The following is a 2,921-nucleotide window of genomic DNA, read 5'->3' on the forward strand; positions in this document are numbered from 1 at the left end:
GTGCCCCAGAGGAGAGGTTCATCCGGGGCGGTCCTGGTTGTCTCCCACTGTCCTGGTGTCCGGCCTGGCTTGTCACAGTTTAGTGGAGCCCTATTAAGAACCGCTTTAACAGAAGCCAGGACGGCCTGGGCACCCTCCACTCGTACTTCCAGCTTCTGCCGCGACTGCCTCTCTCATGAGAATCACACGTGCAACGAGCCAGGTTTCCCCTCAAGTCGAAGCTAAAGCCAGAAGACGACAAGGGCTGACCTGTCTCTCCTTCCCAACCCTCTCCTGACCCGGTGCAAGCCACTCAGGGACAGCGCGTGCAGCTCTCCACAGACATTGACGTGCCAGCAGATGGGAGCCACCAAGGGCAGCTGACTCCCCTCTGGGGCGGGGCTGAGAGACAGACTCAGTGTTGCTGCTCCTCTTGGTTGTACCACGGCCCTCGAGATGCACAAAGCCACCAGGCCACCAGGCTCCGGGGTCAGGAGAGGTGGGAGTGGCAGGCGGGGGGTGTCTGCACCATGTGCAGGGGTGGAAGGCAGGGGTCCTGCTGAAGGGCTCACAGATGGTGGTGGGAGCAGCCTTGCCGCAGCGACTGCGACTTACCATACGGCGTAAATGCACAGCTATTCGTCTTTGTGTTTGCGACAGCAGCTTCATTTTTCAATAAACCCTCAGTAGTAATGAGTTCGACAAAAAAAGAAAGTGCCTGAGTCATGAAAATGTTAAGTCTCTCGACTTTCTCTTTTTCAAGAAAGTTGATGAAACTGTAACATGCACAAAATGGTTATCTGCGTTTACCACCTGCCCTGAGCCACAGTGATGTCACCAATTCTATAAGAAGCAAGACCCACGTCTGCTCAAGAAGCATCAGCATCGAACTCAAAGGTCATCAGTAACTTTAAGAAGACTGACTAAAATCTTGGTTAAACATTATGCTGGGTGTGTCTGTGAGGGTGTTTTGGGATGAGATTAATATTTCAGTCAGTATACTGAGTAAAGCAATGGCCCCCCAATGTGGGTGGGCCTCATCCAATCAGTTGAGGGCCAGAATAAAACAAATCACTGACCTCCCCCAAGTAAGAGAGCCTTTCTCCTGCCTGACAGCCTCTGAAATGGGGCATCAGCTCTTTCTGTTTCTACAGCAGCCTTCCAGCCTTGGGACTCAAAATGAGACATCAGCTCTGAAGATTTTGGACTTGCCAACCTCCATAATCATGTAAGTGAACTTCTTATAATAAGTATATACATAGATATATGTATAATAGTATATAATATAATTATATTTATATATTTATATTTACATCCTATTGGTTGTGTTTCTCTGGAGAACCCTGCCTAGTACATTAGTCAGTTCCAAGTTTTCTTGTCAGTTCCAACCTTCTTTCTCTAGCACTTCAGGCTAGAAGTGAAGTGATAGCTGTTCATTTGACAGCACCGTCAAGAGAACGTCCCACATGGCTACATGGCGCCAGTTTTATGTTAGTGTAATCAGATGCATCAATAGAAAAAAAACAGTCAATTACAATAATAGTTCCCTTTTTTCATCTAATTTAGGCAATCAAAGGAAAGCTTTTGGACATTCATTCTTTTCAAGGTGAAAGGTCTCTCAAAATTGTGAATGCTACTGGAAATTCACTTTTTAAAAGTTCAACATGAGAGATAAAAGTACTTGTTTTGGGGTGATAATATTATCACCTCAAATATGTAAAGGTTGGTTGAAGCAATGTTCTCAGTAAACTTGAAAAGTCAGACTACAGAGCAGAAGTGCCTAGAACGGGTTGGGGGGCAGAGAGAAGTCAGACCTGCACCAAATGGGACAAGGAGTAGAGACGAGGGCGGAGGAGGGATGGGAGAAGGCGGTGAGCAGCCTGGAGCAACAGCGTCAGACTCCTCCCGTGAAGACACTGCCCTTCAGAGCCAGGGCAGCCGCTCGTCCATCTCACAAATATTACCTGACCAGCCGTTCATACCAGACACTGTTAGGCACGAGGGGCTCGAAAGTCAACAAGACAGTCAAGGTCCCGCCTTTGAGGAGCTCACCTTCCAACACAGGACGCGAGCGAGCAAGTAAACAAACAAGATACTCCCTGATTGGGAGGCGTCATACAAAGGCCATAAGTGACTCAAGTAACTTTGGGGTGTCAGAGACTTCACTGCTGAGGCTATTCGACAGGCACACATTGAGTGTCCATTGTATGCCAGACACTGGGGTAGCTCATGTATATAAAGAAATGAACAAGACTCAATTAGTGCCCCAAATGAGCTTACAGTCTGAAACAGGAGGTGGATGTATACACAGCGAACAAATGCTGGTACAAGGAAGAATGAGACAAATGCTAAAATAGACACGCAACAGGGCAACCTTTAGTACTATAGGAGGAATAGAAGACAGATTCTCAAATGAAGGACAATGTGAAATTGACTTTGAAAGATAACGAGGGGCCGCCCTGTGGCGTGGTGGTGAAATTCGGCACACTCCGCTTCGGCGGCCCAGGTTTGTGGGTTCAGACCCCAGGGGCAGACATATACCACAAACTCAGCCATGCTGTGGTGGCGACCCACATATAAAGTGGAGGAAGATTGCACAGGTGTTAGCTCAGGGTTAGTCTTCCTCAGCAAAAATAGAGGAAGATTGGCGACAGATGTTAGCTCAGGCTAAATCTTCCTCAGCGGAAAAAAAAAACGATAATGAGGATTCTAATTGAGGGGCTATAGGGGAAAGTGTGTTATACAGACAGAAAAAGAAAGCATGTGCCAAGGCCCTGGGTTGGAGGAGAGAAAGCAGGAGCTGGGACAGCAAGCAGGCTGTGGCAGGTGACTGCAGGGAGCAGAGCAAGAGCGAGTGACAAAGGTGCCCACAGGGTGGGGCCAATTAAAAAGAAAAGGGCTAGGAGAGCATGGGCTCTTGACTTGAGAATAGGGAGCCATTA

Source organism: Ceratotherium simum, chromosome 12 (assembly GCF_057802395.1).
Source record: "Ceratotherium simum simum isolate JZ-2026a chromosome 12, ASM5780239v1, whole genome shotgun sequence".
In the NCBI taxonomy this organism is placed as follows: Eukaryota; Metazoa; Chordata; class Mammalia; order Perissodactyla; family Rhinocerotidae; genus Ceratotherium; species Ceratotherium simum.